Source organism: Peromyscus californicus, unplaced genomic scaffold (assembly GCF_007827085.1).
Source record: "Peromyscus californicus insignis strain IS unplaced genomic scaffold, ASM782708v3 Scaffold_4__1_contigs__length_199733344, whole genome shotgun sequence".
Lineage (NCBI taxonomy): Eukaryota > Metazoa > Chordata > Mammalia > Rodentia > Cricetidae > Peromyscus > Peromyscus californicus.
The window spans coordinates 164,710,083-164,731,618 of NW_026294562.1; the positions used below are offsets into that span (position 1 = coordinate 164,710,083).

Here is a 21,536-nt window from a genome sequence, read left to right on the forward strand (position 1 = left end):
AGAGGAACTGTAGTCTCATAGAAGGAATTTGGTAATGTTCCTTCTGTTTCTATTGTGTGGAACAATTTAGAGAGTATTGATATTAACTCTTCTTTGAAGATCTGATAGAATACTGTGCTGAAACCATGTGGGCTTTTTTTGGTTAGGAGATTTTTAATGACTGATTGTATCTCCTAGGGGTTATTGGAATATTTAAATAGTTTATCTGGTCTTTATTTAAGTTAGGTATGTGGTACCTATCCAGAAAATTATCCATTTCTTTTAGATTTTCCAGTTTTGTGGAGTAGAGGTTTTTGAAGTATGACCTGATGATTTTCTGGATTTCCTCAGTGTTAGTTGTTATGTCTCCCTTTTCATTTCTGATTTTGTTAATTTGGATGCTCTCTCTCTGTCTTTTGGTTAGTTTGGATAAGGGCTCGTCTATCTTGTTGATTTTCACAAAGAACCAACTCTTTGTTTCATTAATTTTTGTATTGTTCTCTTTGTTTCTATTTTATTGATTTCAGCTTTTAATTTATTTCCTGGCATCTATTCCTCCTGGATGACTTCACTTCTTTTTGTTCTAGATCTTTTAGGTATGCTGTTAACTCACTTGTGTGAGATTTCTCCAACTTCTTTATGTGGGCATTTAGTGTTATGAATTTTCCTCTTAGCACTATTTTCTTAGTGTCCCATAAGTTTTGGTATGTAGTATATTTCTTTTCATTGATCTCTAGGAAGTCTTTAATTTCTTTCTTTATTTCTTCCTTGACCCATTGTTGATTCAGTTGAGCATTGTTCAGTTTCCATGAGATTGTGGGCTTTGTGTAATTTTTGTTGTTGTTGAAATTTAACTTTAAACCATGGTAGTCTGATAGAATACAGGAGGTTGTTCCATTTTTTTTGTATCTATTGAATTTGCTTTGTGACTGAGTATCTGGTTGATTTTAGAGAAAATTCCATAGGATGCTGAAAAGAAGGTTTATTCTTTTTTTTTTTTAGGATGGAATGTTCTGTAGATATCGATTACTTCCATTTGAGTCATAACATAAGTCAAGCCCCTTATTTCTTTGTTAAGTTTCAATTTGGCAGATATGTCTAATGGTGAGAGTGGGGTGTTGAAGTCTACCGTTATTAATGTGTAGGGTTTTATGTGTGATTTAAGCTTTAGTATTGTTTCTTTTATATATGTGGGTGCCCTTGTGTTTGGGGCATAAATGTTCAGAATTGAAACTTCATCTTGGTGGATCTTTCCTGTGAGGAGTATGTAATATCCTTCTTGATGTCTTTTGATTGATTTGAGTTTGAATTCTAATTTGTTGGATATTAGGATAGCTACACCAGCTTGCTTCTTAAGACCATTTGATGGATAAGACTTTACCCAGCCTTTTATTCTGGGTTAGTATTTATCTTTGAAACTATGGTGTGTTTCTTGTATGCAGCAGGAAGATGGGTTCTGTTTTTGTATCCATTCTATTAGTATGTGTCTTTTTATAGGTGAATTAATTCCATTGATATTAAGGGATATTAATGACTAGTGATTGTTAGTTCCTGTTATCTTTTGAGGAACAAATATTTGATGACCCAAAACTACAAGATTCAGGGCTGGAGAGATGATTCAGAGGTTAAGAGCACTGTACTTACCTTATAGTAGATATGAATTTAGTACCTATGACACAAAGAAAGGAACTTAACAGCACACATAATGGCAACTCCGTGGAAACCAAGGCATTCTTCTCATACCTAAACATACTACACACAGAAATGTATGTACACACACACACACACATACACACACACATACACACATACAAAGACACACATAAAATAGCCACTACTACTCCACTACTACTGCCACTAATACAACTGCTTCTATTACTACTAATACATTTTAGAAAAAACCTACACAATTCAATAATACGATGTCTTCTATGACCATACCCACTCATTCACCTGTGCAAGCACAGGAAAAATAAACACCAGTGTCCACATAAGATTATTAAATTTTAAGGATTTATTTCCATGGAAACAGCTCTGGAGGGAAACCAGCCATTTTCTCCTGGAATATTTTATCAAAGGTTTCAGCTTGGGTTACTGTAATGTGATTCTTCCAGTCCCCAGTCATTCCCAGGAAATGTGAAGCAGACACAGAGATGGGTTAATGATGATGATTGTAAATCTGTTCTTACCCCTTTCTTCACATGACCTCACCATCTGCTTACGTAGGACCACACAGTCAACAAAGTAGAACTAACAGTTACTTTATGGACAAAAATTCTTATGCTTTGAAAAATATGCAAAAAGACTTGTACCTCTGTGTAAATAATGTCAACCATCTCCTTTACCAACATATCAACTCCACAATCAATAGCATAGACAATGGATCTACATTTTTAATGTCCAGATTATTTCTTCTTCTCACTAGACATGCTTCCATCACACTATCCAGCCCAACAGAATTTCAAATGGAGTGAATCAGTCCAGATGAGAGAATCATGTTTGTGTAGGTGTACATATGAAGTTCTCAGTCCAACTATCTCAAAATATTGTGTACTTTTCATGCATGTGTTTCCCTTCATTGCTTCTTTCTACAAATCTCCTCAAACTCTTATGTGTCCAGTGTCAGTATAACCCAATGCATAGCGGCTTAACTTTTGTTGGAATGGAACTTCCTCATAGTTTTGAAGGCTGCCTGTCTCATAAAATGTTGTTATCCATATCATCCTGGCTTTTTTTGGCCTGTAGATAGTAGGTTTCTCCATAGGTCTTCTTCCTTCTGTGTCTCAGATAAATATCTTCTTTGTGCACCAGAGAAAATGATTAATGGCTCAAGTACTCTGTCTAGTGAATATCAAATGTGAACAATTGACAGTCAAAACCTTTGAAGTTTGTTAGAAGACATTTCCTCCCATGTATCTTGACTGTGACAATGTCTTTATAAAAGTTATATCAACTAAACAGAACATCTATCTGGTCTGTATTTCTTGCACCATCTAAATACTGAATCTTAATGAAAAAAATTATTTGTGGAAAATTGTTCATTGGAGCTTTAAACTAAATTAATCCCATATAATCAGATAATTGAGTCTCCCAGGTAAAGAGTAGCTCTTCAGAGTATCTCTCTAGATGCAAGGAAATGTATCTTTCTGGTATCCTGAGAAAAGCAACTAAAGGACAACAAAAATAAGTCGAGAGAATTCCTCTTGGTCAGAGATAGTATAACATTTAACACATCTTTTCACGCATTATGATTTAAGGATTAGATATCTAATGATAAGTAATGAAATAAATTTTAGAATTAATCTTTGATCTGCTCATACCTTCCATATTAAAAAAGGAATCAGTCTAATGTAGGAATTAAGAAGATCATTCATTTATTCTTTCCAAAATGTTTCCAAACATATGCCTCTCAGCAACTTATATACTGAAGTCATGAATCAGGGTGAGGGGTGTAATGAAGTTTGTCTCCCCCTTCATTGACCTGGTTTCCTGTGGGATTCATGGATTATAGTGAGTGTTAATACAAGGAAAACAATTTCTCAGAATAAAAGTTATCTTCAAATGCAAAAGAAATGGTTGTCATATATAATCACAATGATAATTAAATCACATATGACTTTAGGGCCTTATCCAGTTTTTTGACATAACTAATTTATTTTATCCTAAGGAATATAATGCATGAAAAAATACTGTCTTAGAAGAGACTAAACTAAAATCCCAATGTGGTCTCATTCTGGAAGAACATACCTGGAAAGAGGAAATTACAAGTTTTCCTCATGAAATTGTGTCCCAAATTCTATTTCATCTGCTCCAGTGTGTCTCAGATAAAACTTTTGTTAGTTTCAGTAGTGTTTCTCTATTAAACAAGTCACTTTATTTGTTTTGACATTTCATTGAAGCCATTTATGTACACATACTCTTTTATCTCTGCCCAATTTTGATTCATTACAGGAAATCCAAGAATGGGCAATTTCTTTTCTTACTTGAGGTCTTCAGTTCTTATACAGAGAACTCTATCTCCACAGAGTCTGGAGCATAGGAATCTGAGGTTATCGGTCAATGGCAGTGGATCCTCCCATAGGCCTCAGTCCTTAGTGTATAGATGACCATTTTCTTGAGTTGACAATTTTGTGTGCCCAAATCTGAGTCTAATTTCCTCTTGTGAGAACACCAGGAGTCCTGAATTAATTGCAATCCAGTAATGACTTTAACTTATTTATCTCTATGTATACTCCTGAAGTCCTTTCAGATAGGATAAGATATTTTTATTAATAACTTTGAGATGAAAAACCTGAAGAAACCATATAAAGTTTAGAAGAGCACATAGTTGTGTGAGGGACTCATTGAGGTCAAGAAACAAGAACAAAGCAGCTTGGTTATTATTAGCAGATGGATCATTCTTGTTAGGATAGGTTGGTAATTAAAGATGAAGATTAATACCTTAATTCTTTAAATCCTGATAATTAATTCAAAGATGGTGATTAATTAATGCCCATTTCTGCCATCTTCTTCCTAATACAAAAAAAGCTATTGATGAATGAAGATACACTCTGAGTATTTAATAGACAGAACACTGATTGTTTTTCATATATAATAATTTTGGTTTGTGATTCTTTCAAGACTCTTTATAAGATTACCGTTTGAGATAAGTAATGAAATGACTGACCCTTCCTTTGTAACCACAAAATCCAGCTAGCCAGTAAAAGACTGACTGAGAAATATATCTTACTTGCTTTTATTCTGTTAATCTATACCAAGTTGCTTGGATATGAATGTATGAGAGCTCTTGGGATAATTTGTTTTTCATCTAAAACATGTAATATGTAGGATATTTAATCATTTAAGGGAAATTGTAAATCATGATTTCTAACTGTATTCATTGTAATCATTCAGTTGAAAAATAGAATGAAATCACATTGCAATTTTTATATTGCCTGAGAAATTTTGTTGATATATAAGCAGTAAGAGAAAAATAAAGAAGAACAAAGAGAAAATGATGGAGAAATGTTTGTGTATGTTTCCTCCTTTTTTGCTGTCCCAAGAGAGTTAAATTTAGTCCTCTGTCCCCAGCAAATTAAGTTTTATTCCCTCAGACAGAAAATTCAAGTTAAGTAATTAGTTTGCTGACGCCATGGCTTCCCATTCATTCCTTGAGTTCCTGAAGGCTGGTCTTCATGGCAATGATAACATCTCTCTCTCTTTCTCTCTCTCTCTCTCTCTCTCTCTCTCTCTCTCTCTCTCTCTCACACACACACACACACACACACACACACACACACACACAGTAAATAAGTAAATAAAATTCAGTTCGTTAGTAAACTCATCACCTTACAGATTTATTTCTGATGCCATGAGGAGACATCCAAAAGGCGAGTAGCAGTGACAAAGGCATGAGTTGGTAAAATGTAATCAAAACAATACAGGAAGCCAGAGGGTTCTGAGCATGTCCAGGTTGGGACTTTTTATTACCATCATGTCTGGCAAGCTCTATTAACCCCTTCTGAGGGAGATCTCTTCCCACTAACACCCACCTCTAAGATTCTACAACTTGTGGATAGTGACTCTTTAAGATCAGAGACTCTAAAACACAGACAGCTAGAGACATTCAAGTCAAGGCCTTCCACATTCAACCCAATGCTTCATTTACATTCCTAGTACTACTGTGGTGTGTTTTCAATAGTCAGAGTGTCCTAAGTGTTCCTGGTCTAGTTATGCTGTCTCTTCATGTCTCACCCTCCATTGAGGGCTTGCATTGTTCCCCATTATCTGAAGAACCAACTGAATCAAGTCAGGAGAGAAGGTAAGTCTTAAGCCAGTGTCAGAGCAGTAGGATACATGAATTCAATGAATCTAAGATTTTATTGAAACCTGATGGCGGTAAATGATCTACAGAGAAAGTGTAGAGATAAAGTGAATTGCATAATATATGAGACAATTAAGTCCCTCAAAGAGACTGAAAGCTGGGCTCAGGTGATGGCTCAGTAGAAAGCATTTGCCTTGTATGTAAGAAGACCTGAGTTTGAATCCTCAAAAACCATTCAAATATGGTGATGCAGCCTCATTTTATTAACCTAGTATATTTTCTATGACATGGGAGTTGGGGACAGGATAATGCCCACAAGCTTGAGACCTGCTAATTGCCACACACAGAGATGAACAAAAAGAAAGAGATTGTCTCAAACAAGGTAGAAATCAAGATTCAGAAGGTAGAGACAAAAGACCAGGGATTCAATGTCATTTTCAATTACATAATGAATTTCTGGTCAACGTGGGATACAACAGATCCTGTCTCAAAACAAAAAGCCAAAAGAATGTTGGTGAGGGCAACAAAAACAAGCCAATGATAGATACTGATAATAATTAACAGTAGATGGGCTTTGGAAGTTGTTTTAAAAGGTATTTATTTGGGGACATGAATTGCAAAGGGTATGACAACAAGGCTGTCCCCAATCATGGTATGTAAACAAGGATGGCCTTGAATTTTTTATCTACTCATCTCCACCCAATTAGTACTTTGATTGAAGGTTATATCATCATACTCAGCCTGTAAATTTATTAACTGTTATACTTTACTTGATAGGTATCAAATTATGAGACCTAGTGACTATATCCAACAACAAACAACCACAAAATTTTTAGTGTTATTGGGGAGTAATATTCAATAACCAGACAAGTAAGTACTTTCCACCTGGACAAGTTTCCAAGGAAGACAGAAAGCTCCAATAACAAATATGTGAAGCATGGTATCTCATATGGTGATAGAAAGGGAGGTTACCATCAATAAAGAAACCTGTTGAGTGAAATCAAATGAAGGTAGGAAGCAGGGTTGTATGATATCATTAGTAATCACATTAATATCCGGATTGAGGTAAATAAGTCATCTGGTAGAAAGAGAGGGGGCATTGAAGAGGAGAGGGGGCAGGAAAAGGAAAAGAAAGAGAGGAGGGATTTTAAACATGATATTTGGAGAATATACAAATCTCTAGAAACTTGTATTTAATGAAATAAATTTTAAATGATTTATAGTATTTTCATTTTTGTATGTTTGTGTGTTTTTATGTGAATACAAGTTTGTGTGTGTGTGTGTGTGTGTGTGTGTGTGTGTGTGTGTGTGTGTGTGTGTTCCTACAGAGGTGAGAGTGTCAATTTTCCCTGAATCTTAAGTTATAGAAAGTAGTGAGCCCCTCTGTAAGGGTACTGGGAAACAAAACACTTTCTTCTAAAAAGTATCAAGTGCTTTTGGCCAGAGCCATCTCTCAAACTCCTATGATGACATCATTTTAAAGAATAAATCACAGTGCACAATGAAGTATGAAGTAGCACAAAAAGATCTACACAACATATAAATTATAAATGAATTAAATAGTTATACAAAAAAGAATGGTGTGGTAATGAGATGACAATGGGTAAAATGCTTATCATGTAAACCTGATGACCAGACCTCAGTCTCTGTAAGCCAGATAAATTAGAAATAGACAAGTGGCTCCACAAAGTTTTTCTCATGTTTCTCAAATGTTCTGTGAGATGTGAGTACCCACACAGACACTTATGCACATATATACACCAGATCACAATAAATAAGACAATTTTTAAAAGAAAAATAAATAACAGTGTGAAGGCAAGTTGAAAGATGTGGGACAATCCAATAAGAACAAAGATAACATAAGAAGAGATATGAGTGGGAATTCTATGATATCTGTCACTCTATGAAAACAACAAATCCGAGGTTCATAGACATAGAAAACATTTTAAAATTATTTTCCATAATTACAAAGAGAGATGTTACATTAAAATCTTCTACTATTAACTTGACACAACCTGTAGCTACCTTTGAACCAATTTTTAATGAGTAAGTATCTAAATCACATAAGCCTGTGGGTATGTCAATGAAAGATTGTCCTGATTGTTAACTGATGATGTAAAAGGTGAAGGATGTTGTGGGCAGCACCATTCTCTACTCATGTGGGTTCAGGAAAACATAAGGTAAGAGAATTTTAACTGAAGGCAAGAAAGCAAGAACAAACATATTTATTGTCTCTCTATTGTTGTCTTTGAACACACTGCGTTAACTTCCTGCCTAGGTTTCTCATCAAAAGTAAACTGTAACTTGGAGTTGTGAACAAAATTAACCCTTTTTTCTCTAGCTTGATTTTTGTTAGAACAGATGTCCAATAAGATAAAGAAGGAATTTAGAACATCATATAGACAAGACCAGAAAATAAATGTACCTCATAAAATTATAATTAAACAAAGAAAGTCTGCTGTGGATATCGCTCTGTATAAATAAAATGCTGATTGGCCAGAGTAGCCAGGCAGGAAGTATAGGTGGGACAAGCAGAGAAGAGAATTCTGGGAAGTGGAATGCTGAGGCAGAGAGATGCTGCCAGCCACCACCATGAGAAGCAACATGTTAAGATACCGGTAAGCCATGAGCCACATGGCAACTTATAGATTAATATAAATGGGTTAATTTAAGATATAAGAACAGCTAGCTAGAAGCCTGCCATGGCCGTGCAGTTTATAAATAATATGTCTCTGAGTGCTTACTTGGTTGGGTCTGAGTGGCTGTGGGACTGGCAGGTGAGAGAGATTTGTCCTGACTGTGGGCCAGGCAGGACCAGAAAAACTCTAGCTACAAAAGTCCATTGAAACTGGCAAGAGAGAAACACCAAATCTAATGCAAAAGAAGGTCTGTCAGAATAACAGATTTTTCAGCTATGATTTTAAAATGCAGGATGGCCTGGAAAACTGTATTTCAAGTTTGAAAGACAACTCAGACTACTGTATTCATCCCATCATAACTGCTTCTCATAAATGGAGAAAAAATTATATGCTAAAAGTATTCAAAATGAATTTATGACCATCAACAGAGCTCTACAAAATATACTTATAGGAATCTTTTCCACTAAAGAGAAAAAAATGTATCCATAAGGCTGCAACAAGCAGAAGTTTACTTCTGTAGTCAAGTTGACTCAACCTAGAATTATCTGAGAGAGTCACATTTAAGAATTTGTATGGATCAGATTGGCTAGTGACAAAGTATTTGTGCTGTTGTCTTGATTTATGATTGATGTGTTAGGGCCCACAGCATAGGTAGCTGGGACTGGATTGTATGAGAAACACAACTGAGCATAAGACACTGAAAGAAGTTAACATGCAGATTAGTAAAATGCTTTCTGCTTCAGTTCCTTCTGGAGATACTGCTCTGACTTCTCCCATAGACACATTGTGACCTGAAAGTTAAAGCCAGATAAACAATTTCTTCTCGTACATTGCTTCCTGCTAGAGTATTTTTTATCACAGAGACCATAAAGCAAGCTAGACCAAGAGGTAAACAAGAAAACAACTCAATCACCTTGGTAAAATTATCAAAATGAGAGGGAACAACAGACACCTTTCAGTAGTATATGAATACTAATTGTGCCAATTCCTTAATCAAAAGACACAGTGTAGGACATTGGAGTAAATAACTAGGAAGTTTGTATTTGTTATATTTCATCATATAAGACAGATATAACCTTACAATGATATGATGGAAAAAGGTGTTCTGGGAAAATGGAGCTAGAAAACAAGCATATGTTGCTGAACTAATCTGACATAATATACTTGAAACCTAATCTATTGAGCAATGATAAACATTACTTCCTACTGCTTAAAGGATCAATTCATAACAAGAACTGTACAATTACAAACACAGGTTCACCCAGTTATGCACAGAAAATATCTACTAGATGTAAAGCCATAGGCAAGGATTACAGTACTTTCATTTTCAATAGTTAACTCTTCATCCCAGTAGAAAATAAATAGAATTAACTGACATCACAGGTAAAATGGTCTTAAAAGACACTTATAGAATATTGTATCCAAACACTGAAGAATGCACAATGTTCTTGGAAGTTCATGGAACTTTCTCTAAAATAGATCACATTACTAGGTTACAAAGAACATCTTAACAAACATAGGGGGATTAAAGTAATTCCTTATGTTCTACCCCAAAACTATAAAATGACTAAAACTAAATAAGAGAAACTTCAGAACATAAACAAACTCATGGAGTGTAAACAACTGACAACTTAATGATCAATGAGTCCTTGATGAAATCAAGAATAGAAAGACTCTTTTAATGAAATGAAAAATAAATTGCAACATTCTTTAACCTATGGGATGCAGTGAAAACCACCTTAAGAGGGATGTGTAATGCTCAAATTAATCACAGTATAATGTCAAGGAGATTTCTAATAAAATAGCTAATGAATCACCTCAGGGCTTTGGAAAAGAATAAATCAAACAGCAAAATTATTAGCTGGAAAGAAAACACTGACATTAAAAATATTAGTAAAATGAAAACTGTAGCAACAATAAAACAAACCTAGAGAGTCAATGAAATAGAGTTTGTACCGTCAAAATATAAATAATATTTAAAAACAACTTTCAGTAAACTAACCAAAGGGGAAAAAAAGCAAAAGATAACACAGTAGGACATGAAAAGGGAATCAGTCATTATAACAAGCACCAGTGAATTCAAAGGATTATTAGAGTTTACATTAAAATCATTCCACTGAACTGGAAACTCTAAAATATATGGATGAATGTCTAAATAGATAAAAACTATCAAAATAAAACTAAGATGACATTGTAAAACATTAAACAGATAGGTATAGGGACAAGGCTCAGCAGTTAAAAATATTCACTTTTCTTCAAGAGGATCAGGATTCAATTTCCAATACCCACATGATTGCTCATAATGCCATCTTCCTGTCTCTGCAGGCACAAGACACATACCCAAAAAACACACATGCATGCAACAAAACTCTTCTACACAAAACATGAAATAAACGTGAAATATAGTGAGGCCTGACTCTGCCACCTCTGGTGACAGGGGAAGGCACAGTAAAGACCAGGGTTGAACAACTCAGTTACCACTGAAGCTCAGATTCTGGGCCTTGAGTTGGCTCACTCAAACATCTATGAGCTGCTGAAAAAGGTGGAAAGGGCCGGTCCTATGGAACCACAGGCATAGGATCTCCTTGACTCTGAGCAGTAGTAGGATATCTGAGAGGAGTCTGGATGAGGGTCCAGTATTGATGGTGTAACAGAAGCCAGAGGTCCTGAACCAGACCAACCATTCATTGCAATGAACATTTGAAATTAAAACTGTTTGGCTAAAATAATATATGGTGTGACACACAACAGTTCCCAATGTCATTACAATGATCAAATATGTGATGGACAGATAGGAATACAGAGGAGTGAACTGGTCAATGTATGGTAGAATTGGAGACTTGACAGCTGTGAATGGTATGAGAGAAAATAGCCAATTGATAGCAGAGCTTGTCATTCCCAAGTGGGGTCAGTGAGATATTTGTTTTTTGTTTTTGTTTTTATTTTTATTTTCTTTTGAGTGGCAGGATACAAACGTGGAAGGTAGATATGAAAGGACAGGGAAATGTGTGGAACTGATATGCAAGATAGGAAATTCCCAAGGAATCAATAAAAAATATGTTATAAAAATATGCTAAGGCCTAAAATAACAATGAGTTTGCAAAAGTAACTAAAATAATCTCTAAACTAAAAGAAATGTTCAGGTCGGATGATTTTTCCAGACCTTTCAGAGTAGAGCAAACTTCTTGAACTGTTACATGAAAGAAGGAAATTAAGGCTTATTATCAAAGTATTGTTTGAAGTATCATCTTGATACAAAGAACAGACAAATATTCAAAATGAAAACAAAGAAACAAACAAAAAAAAAAACCGAACAGACCTGTAGCTGGGAAGTTTCTCTCCAGGTTCCACCAAGCCCCTGCAGTCCCACAGCCCACTAATAAAATAATCACTCAGAAGCTTTTATTACTTATAAACTGTATGGCCATGGCAGGCTTCTTGTTATCTACTTCTAGTGTCTTAAATTAACCCATTTCTATTAATCTATAAATTGCCACATGGCTCATGGCTTTCCAGTATCTTACAGCATGTTTCTCATGGTGGTGGCTGTAGCTAGAGTTTTCCTGCCTGGCCCACAGTCAGGACAAATCTCTCTCACCTGCCAATCCCACAGCCACTCAGACCCAACCAAGTAAATGCAGAGACTTATATTGCTTACAAACTGTATGGCCATACCAGGCTTCTTGCTAACTGTTTTTACAGCTTAAATTAATCCATTTCTATAAATCTATACCTTGTCACGTGGCTCGTGGCTTACCAGCATCTTCACATGCTGTTTGTCATCATAGCGCCTGGCAGTGTCTCTCACTCAGTCTTTCACTTCCCAGCTTTATTCTCCTCCTTTTCCCGCCTATACTTCCTCCTGTCTGACTATTGGCCAATCAGTGTTTTATTTACCAACCAATCAGAGCAACACATTTGCCATACAGAACATCCCACAGCAGGTGGCTGGCAGCATCTCCTCTCTCCTCAGCCTTCCACTTCTTCCCAGAATTCTCTTCTCTCTTTGTCCTGCCTATACTTCCTGCCTGGCTACTGGCTAATCAGCACTTTATTTATTAACCAATCAGAGCAACACATTCAGAGCATACAGAACATCCCACACCACAGACCAAGATCCGTGATTAACATAGATATAAAGCTTCTTCATAAAATACTCTGTAAATATATTCAGGAACTAATCAAAGGATAGTAAAATGGCTTAACAGGTAAAGTTGTTTATTGCCAAACCCGAAGACCTAAATCCACATGGTGGAAAGAAATAATACATTCTTGTAAATTTTCCTCTGGTTTCCACCTGCACATTTGATTACACATATACCCACACAATATATATATATATATATATATATATATATATATATATATATATATATATACATATATATGCACAAGTACACACACACACACACTATATCAAAACAACCATTCACCATGATCAAGTTGACTTTTTTCCAGAGACTCAGTGAAAGTCTGGTTCAATACACAAACATCAATAAATATAAATTAAATAGTAAAAATTGACTCAGGAACAGAAAACCCATTGTAAACTGTGGAGATAAAGAAAAGAATTTTTGATAAAATTCATCATCCTCTCATGTCTAAATTCCCAAAGTACTTAGAGTAGAGTGAACATTTTTCAACATAGTATTGGCCATATGTAAGAAAACTATAGCTTACAGTCCACTAGGTAGGGGGAAATCCAATATATTTCCAGTACAAGCAAGAAGAAAATGATGTGGACTTTTTCCACTTTTTTTTAATATAGTACCAAAGTCTATAACAGAAAAAAGACAAAACAAACAAATAAAAGCTATACAAATAAGAAAGAAACAAGTCAAAGTACCTATTCTTCAGTGATACAAATCTATCAATACAAGAGCTGAAAATGTTTACCATAAAACACTTAGATCTGATAAAGACTTTTATCAAAGTGACAGGGGACAAAATGATCAAACAAACATAAATAGTGTTTCTCTATACCAATGATGAGCAAATTAAGAAACAAAGCAGGGACATAGGTCTGTTAACAAATGTCTAAAGAAAATACCTCTGAATAAATCTAAACAAATGTGCTGACTTACAAAAATGTCCTATATAATGTTCAGGAATTTGAATACTTGGTTTGCAATTTTGTATGTTTTGGGAGGATCAGCAAGTGTGAACTTGCTGGAGGAAATATGTCACTGGGATGTGATTTAAGGATACACAGGACCAACACCATTCTGAGTGCTCTCCTTCTGCTGTTTGTGGATTGAAATATGTCACTGGAGTGGGATTTAAAGTTTTGAGGACTAGCACTGTTTCAAGTGCTCTCCTTCTGCCTCCTGTTTGTGGGTTGAGGTGTGAGATCTCAGGTGTTACCCTCATGCCATGCCTCCTGTCTCCCTGGTGCCATGCTTCCTATAATGGTGATGATAGACTCTTATCACTCTGGAACCATAAGCTCCAAACAAAGCATGCCTTCAATAAGTTGCTTTGTTCATGGTGTTTTATCACAGCAATAGAAAAGTAATGAATACACCAAGGATGCAAAGCCCTCATTACTGAAAACCTCAATACACTGAAGACAGAAACTGATGCAGATGTTAGGAGATGGAAAATGTTCCCATGGTCACAGACTAGAAAAAATTCATGTTATGAAAATGCCCATCCTAGCAAAAGCAATGAACAGACTCAATACAATACCAATCAAGATTTTAGTATTATCCACAGAAATAAAAATAAATAACCTTCAAATTGATACAGAATGGTTGAATGCTCACTCCTAAATGCAGCATTACAGAACTGCCTCTAATGCTCAGGGATCATTGCAGAAGGGGGAGCAGAAAGGATATTGAAGCTGGAAAAGAGAAAGAGAAGGGCTGGAAAATGCTGACGTGTGGGCATGACAGAGCAAGTATAGTTATGATCTAAAAGGAACTGAAGCTGCTGCAAAGATCCTGCATTAGACTAGCCCAAAAATGACTCATTGTGGACTGAGGAAGATACTCAAGGAACACTAAACTCCATAATGAAATTATGAATACTGAATGATTCTGGGTGGTAGGAAGACACTGTCTTCAGTTGTGTCCCCAGTGAGGTGCCAACTAGGTTTCCATTGGCAGTTCAAAACTCACATTCCCACACAAGATAATAATCGTGGTTAAATTGGATGGATCATCGATAAAGAGACATGAAAGTTATAAAAGAGAACTGTAGGGAATGGGGGCTACTAAAGGGGAGAGGGAGATCAAAGAGGGCAAAGGGTTTCAATAAGCAGAATGTAAGTTACACATCTTTGAAATTTCAAAAGAACAAATTCAATAATAAATTCATACAAAAGTACAAACAATTCCACATAATCAAAGCAACCTTGGAAAAAGATAGGACCTTATTTCAAGTTATACTACAGAGACAGAGTAATGAAAACAGCACAGCACTGACACAAAACAAACGTGTGGATTAATTGAATAGAAAACCAAGACGTAAGTTCACACAACTGGAGGCACTGTATTTTTGACAAAATATTGAAAACATGCATTGGGCCAGGCAGCAGTGGTGCACACCGTTAATCCCAGCACTCGGGAGGCAAATCCAGGTGGATCTCTGTGAGTTCAAGGCCAGCCTGGTCTACAGAATGAGACCCAGGACAGGCACCAAAACTATACAGAGAAACACTGCCTTGAAAAATAAAAAAAAAAATGCATTGGAAGAAAAATGGGATCTTTAGTACATGGTATTTTGGAAACTGGATAGTTATGTGTAGAAGAATGAATTTAGATCTTAATCCTTTATCACACATACACAATACACAAATAGACACACACACGCATTCACCGCAATCATAAATGTACCAAGACCCTCAACAGAATACACAAAACTATAAAACTTCTTGAGGAAAATACAGGAAGTGCACTTTGAGAGGTAATCACAGGTAAGGACTTTCTAAATGCTACTCATCTCACTCAGAAAATAAGGCCATTACTCAACAAGTGGGATCCCATGAAATTAAAAGATTTCTATCGAACAAAGGAAATCATTAATCATGTGAAGATTCAGCTAATAAAATGCAAGAAAGCTTTCTGAGTTATGTGCTCCCAGACAATGTGTATCTAGTATCTACAAAGAAATAACAATGATAAAATATTCAATATGAAGAAAAAAACTGGAGCAAAAACCTGTGCTACGGAACAAAAAAGTATACCATAAAAGAAAGACAGTGCTTCATATGTATTTTTAAAGTGTTCATCATCATTAGCCATCAAGGAAATACAAACAGAAACTAAAAACTATCTAGGACTCCATCTCATCTGTCAGTTTGGCCACTGTTATTAAAAAATATATATGCCACAGTTGTAACATAGAGAAAACCTGTCTCAAAAACAACAACAAAGACAAAAAATGGAAAAAAAACAAGTAAATGTTTGGAGTGTACGTTGATAACATTTAAGAAGAAAAGAAAATTTAAAAATAAAGGCATGAGAAAGGAGTAGATGCAGATAATGGACAGGACTGTTGAAAGAGAATATAGGCTAATGTTTTTCTAGTTCTATATTTCTCATGGATTTTTGGGTTTTGTGGTCAAATATTGAGTGAAATATAAACAATATTGAAAGTATAACATTTAATATGAAGTTTCCCAGCTTCTCTTTTGGATACCAATTCTAAATGTATACAAGAGTCTCAATAATTTTCGTGAATCCTGTTTTTATTTATGTGCAAATTGTTTTATAATAAAATTTAGTTTTTAATTTTTTTAATTTTCGGAAAAATTATGGGGAATTAAAAGCACTGGTATGAGTGTAAACTATACAGCCATCATTTAAATGACTATGGTATGCATTGAAATGCTTCAAACAGAAATTCCATATGACCCAGCTATCAAATCTTAGGTATATATTCAAACTAGGTAGGTATATACTACTGTAGACTTTGGTATATACAATTACATATGTACTTGAACATTTGTGTTTATTACAGCTCTATTCATAATAGCTACAGAACAGGTTTAGCCTAGATGCCCATCAATTGAAAATAGATGAGATTGTGATATGTACACACAATAAAATTTCATTCAGCTTTGAAGATGAAATTATGAAATTCACAGTAAAATAGTTGCAACTGGAAAATATACTTAATGAGGTAACACAAGCACAGATAGACAAACACTGCATCTTTTCTCTCATACTTGGATCCTAGACAAATTCTTGGCATGTTTACCTTGATGTATATATAAAGGAGAGGAAGGTAGAAAAGAACCATTAGAAGAGCAGCAAGAAAAAAGAGACCTTAAGGAAAGAGAAGTACCAGGACAAATATGGTATCAATATGAATGAGGGAATATGAGACTGATTGTGTTTATACAAAGATGGGGTGGGTAAATTAGGGATAGAATTAACAAAAACCAAGAATATATGAAAATGCCATATAGAAACTCATTAGTTTGTAAGCTCATTTAAAAATATATTAAAGAGTTTAAATCAAGGCAGCTTTCATGAACAGATACTACTGCTCCCAGAAGCTATTGGTTTAAAAATGGAAACTCCATTGCAATTATTGGGATACCTCCCTAGGAGTTGTTGCCTAAAATGGGCCTGAGGTTGCAAATAATCTAGGCAATTGTCACTGTTGTCAGTTGCCCACAAAAATTAGTTGGTAAGACCCTATTTCTAAAGGCAACCTTATAGTCATGTCACAGAACATAAGGAAAACAAACTGAGAATGAACTGAAATATGTCTTTCTCCTGAATAGCCCTCATTGTTACTGAAGGTTTTATGTAGGCTACTTTTGGGAGATTCTTGTCAATAATATTACTCAGCTATGGACACTGATATATATACTTCAACCATCCATACAACATATGCTCACCTATGTAATAATGGCAATTGTGGTATCAGAGTAATGAATCATTTTCTGATTGAGAAAAACTCACATCTCATACAGTCAACATGGTTAACTCTCCATGCTGGGGAGGGAATAGGTCCTAGTGATGCTGCTGTCACTGCTGTTCTGCTCACCACAAGCTATAACATCTTCATTAGTACTGGAAAAACTAGATACTCCAAATATTGCCAGGATGGTTATTCACAGGTCAAGCTGTAGCTGTGCCATTAGGCAGTAGCTTGTGAGAACAGGAAGACTTCACAATTAGATTTATAATGGTAATGATCCTTGGATCAAGAGATTGGTAGAGTGTAGAGTGATAAGCTGGAGTCCAGAGAAAATTACAAAATATACTAAGGGCTAGAGATATAACCAAGATATATAACAAAAATGGCATTGGAAGTTGAACCCTAGCATTAAATAAACAGAACATGGTAGTGGGTGCTTATAGTCTTATAACTCATGAGGTAGATCGAGGAAGAACAGACCTTCAAGGCAATCCCTATCTGTATAGAGAATTCAAGACAGGCCAGCCTAAGCTATATCACACCTTGTCTTCACAAATGTATCTCAGCCTCCCTCAACTCCTATATTTAAACAGGACACTCACCATTTCCTTTGAGGAACCATTCAAAAAAAGTTTCTAGTGACTCTGGCATCTTAATAAGGTTTGACTTATACCAGAAAAAATAACCAGACACAAGAACATCTCTGGGATTTCTGATGACATAGATCACCTTAAATGGAAAAACATGCAAATGAAGGTCAATATAGTATAAACCACCTTATATCTGGCACAGTTTATGTGAAATGTTAATCAAATATCAATGAGGTTTCTAAAAGCATTTGTTATTTTTATTTGGATGAAATATAAACAGAAGTGCAAAATATCTATATTTATAAAAATATTTTATAATTTTATTTGATTTACAAAATTGTAACAGCAAAATGACTGCACTCATTAATATTGAAAAAAACAGCAACAACAAAAAGCCAAGATTGATTCAATACTTATAAAGATCAATGTCTTACTGTGAGAAAGACTATCCATCCACTGTGAAAGAATATCTCATATACAAAGAGTAATGGATACTGTGCTAAAGCTATGTGAAAAACGACAAACTAATTGGTTTCTATAACTGTAAATATGAAGAAAACTCTAAAAAGAATCATGATGCAGAGTTTAACGCTAATGTTTCATTGCACAATGGTGAATACAAAGACCCGGGAGCCCCTAAAAAAGTGCTGAGATGAAGAGAAATAGGTTTCCCTTGGGAAAAGCATAGCAATTGGTTATGCAATATCAATTTCTTAGCCCTGAAAACTTACATACAGGTAACATTGTGCATACTGAGCAGATTGTACCAAGATATGTAGGAATATGTAGATAAATACACAGATGTAATAAAAAAGAGAATATGAATTTGAAAGAGAGAAAAGAGTGGTAGTGTAGTGAGCCTGGAGAGAGGAAGAGGAAGGGGGAATAATGTATGTAATTATAGTATAATCTCAAAAATAGAAGAAATAAATTAAAAAATAATTTTAAGGAAATGAAATTAATATTTTGTATCAATGCTCATTTTGACATTATTATATAATTCATCTTTTAGACTTTAATTTCTCCAGACACAAGTCTCCCATATCCATATAAGACACACACATATAGTTTAATGGTCACAACTTCATTGTGATAGTTTCAAAAGAGATTATTTTCTATGTTTGTCTTTATGGTTTAACCATAAATACTTATAGGTTCTAAGGTGGAGAGACTTCCAAAAAACTTTCTTATTAACAATAAGCTGTGGTAGGTCAGAACCTGTATGTCTCTGATTCCTTCTGGAGATCTTCTTTCGATGATGTCAGTGATTCCTGTGGCTATTGATCTCAGTGGACAGCTAGACATAGCAAGACACAGTGGATACAGATAAGCCATGATTGTTGAACAATCTCTCATATTACAACATTAGTGCCTGGTGAGGCTGTTTCCCCTATAAACAACTCTGCTTGGGTGATTCACCCATTTGACATGGGCTATATGTAGAATCAAGATTAGCTAATTGACTTTTATCACAACAAAACAGTAATATCCACTGTACACTAGAATTTGAACTCTACTTGACCTGTATGTGTAGTCCCTGAATGCCCTACTGTGATAATACATTTTTTTCATACATATGCCCAGGATCACTGAGAGATGGTTGATATCCCAGTACTCTGATATAGTCTGAGAAGGGGACATATTAGCATCACCTAGTTGGTGAGAATCCCAGCTTTCCTCATCAAATCTTCGCAGAGTGCATTTCAGGCAGATCTCCAAGGCCCATCATGGAAGAGTAAGTTAAATGTGCATTTGGCCAAAGTATTCTCAACAACTGGACACTGACCTTGGCCTTGGATCTGAAGAAAGATTTGGGGAAAAGATGAATAGAGAGGTGGGAGCTCATAAGGCATGGTCCTTCCTTATTGATTAACATTGCATATCCATTTTGAGTCTCTCTCCAGGGTGAGCGTTCCCAGATGGGCACAGATTGGATCCATTTGGGATTCCCCTTGGTCTGAATCAAGCAGACAGTCTCAATCAGCCAGTTAGTTCCTGAACAAGAAGGAAAAGTTATTGTCATTCATTTCAAGAGCACCTGTGAAAAGCTTTAAATACAAAATACAACCATATAATTTACACTGCAGCTGTTTTCAATCACAAAGGCATGTGGTATTCACAATATTCACATGGTATACGTACAAAATATATTTTTCCAGCACACTCAAAATGCTTCACCTAACAAAACTGAGAATCTTTACTCAGTAAACTCTACCTGCCTACTGAACATCCCCTCCTTTCCTAAAACATCAGCATTCTACATTCTGGTTCAGTAAATTCAACTATCCCAGGTATTTGTCAGGGATTCAGTCATGGAATCTGTCCTTGAGATGGGGATCCTTTCATTTAATACAATGTCATTAAGATGCATCCATCCCGCAGTGTATATATGAGTACTGCTTCTCTTTTGTAAATAAATTCCTTTGTGTCTATTCACCATACACACTTGTATTTGTGAGTATATGCTCATTTGTCAGCGGGTGTTTCTCTAGCTTTATTCTCTGGGCTATTATTTGAATCCTCTTCCTGCAGTTTACTGCCCTTGGATTTTCCATGTTTTTGCCCTTTGATGTTAGCAACCTAATACTTAACCAATGGTTACTGCTTCTGCCATCCACCAATACCCCTCCCCCAGATGACCATGATGCCTTTTTTGGTTACCTGAGTTTTGAGAATCTTTCCTCTACCTGACATTGTCCCCTCCTCCACATATTCTTACATTCATGCCTTTTTCTCTTGATGCTATTTCATCTGTTTATTCTCATCATTATCTCTCTTCCACTCTTTTCCTCACAGAGACAAACCAATGCCAGAATCTGCTTTAGGAAATACTGTCATTGTTCAGTAGTAGTGCTTGAGCTGCTCCTCTGACTATATCGGTTAGGTTAGAGATCTTCCTCTAAGTAGAAATGCTCTCAGATACAGCTCTCCATGACCACAAATCATTGAACACATGAGATATATAAAGCATTCCATTCACCACCCTAATGAATGATTATTAAAGCCCTAACCTTCCACAGACAGTTCAGAATCATTCTCAATGATGTTTCTTACCTGACTTTGGGTAAGTTAGTATGACTGTGTCTTCATCTCTGATCACAAACTTATCATGACTTTATTCAATTATTTTTTTTCATACCCTATAGCAGGGAAAGGTATTCCTTCGAACCAAATGTAGTCTGACATCCCAAAGAACTATTTCTTGGTGCTGCGATAATTCCAGTCTTGGCCACCTGTTCAGCTTAAAGCAAATGCTGACAGGTAAAATTTATAGTGTAGGCAAAAAAAATCATTAGCATCCCAAAGTTTGTTCTGAAATGAGCTGCTGATACGAAGAAATATAGATAGATTGCAGAAACCAGTCAAAGGTTGCTGTATTAAGCAACTGTGAACTTATTCAGAGATTGTTCTGGAGAACTGTGAGCCTTAGGTCATGACCCCAAACCAGAAACTCAAAAATAAGTACTTAGACATAGAAATAGGGCTTAATTTAAAATAATTTCTAATAGACTCATGTGGTGGTATTGTGTTCCCTGAAATATTGTGCACCCTAATAAACTTATTTGCGATCAGAGACAGAACAGCCACAATATTAAACATAGAGGATAGGCAGTTGCAGCACATGCTTTTAATCCCAGCACTTGGGAGGCA

The 21,536-nt window shown here is 35.6% G+C and overlaps 1 pseudogene; it reads right to left on the reverse strand.

Annotated features, from left to right (window-relative positions):
* Window positions 1-1,993: 1,993 nt before the first annotated feature.
* LOC128094870 (alcohol sulfotransferase-like) lies at window positions 1,994-21,071 on the reverse strand (annotated as a pseudogene).
* Window positions 21,072-21,536: the final 465 nt, after the last annotated feature.